This window comes from Sinocyclocheilus anshuiensis, unplaced genomic scaffold (assembly GCF_001515605.1).
Source record: "Sinocyclocheilus anshuiensis isolate Anshui unplaced genomic scaffold, SAMN03320099.WGS_v1.1 scaffold1094, whole genome shotgun sequence".
Classification (NCBI taxonomy): Eukaryota; Metazoa; Chordata; class Actinopteri; order Cypriniformes; family Cyprinidae; genus Sinocyclocheilus; species Sinocyclocheilus anshuiensis.
In genome coordinates, this window is record NW_015536578.1 from 646,135 (window position 1) to 646,585 (window position 451).

Consider the following 451-nt stretch of genomic DNA (forward strand, 5'->3'; position numbering starts at 1 on the left):
CCCCCCCCCCCCCCCCCATCAGCTTTACACCCTCGTAAATAAGAGTTTGATGGGCATTTAATTTAGTAAATGAATGGATCACAGTGTGTACATTTTAAGCTGATACATATGCATGCTTTAATAATAAACCTGAAAGGACCAGTAAGAGCAGATGGGCCTTATGTTGAATGTGTGATTTGTGTGTGTGTGTGTGTGTGTGTGTGAGTGTGTGTGTGTGTGTGTGTGTGTGTGTGTGTGTGTGCACGTGCTTGTGTATGTTTAAGTATGTAACCTGCTATGCATGTTTATGAACATGCATAATGCAGATGAATCATGCATCTTATTGCAATTTTATGAAGACTTGATTTGCATTTTACTCCAAAAGACTTTATGGATAAACACACACATAAACACACACACACACACACACACACACACACACACACACACACACACACACACACACACACAC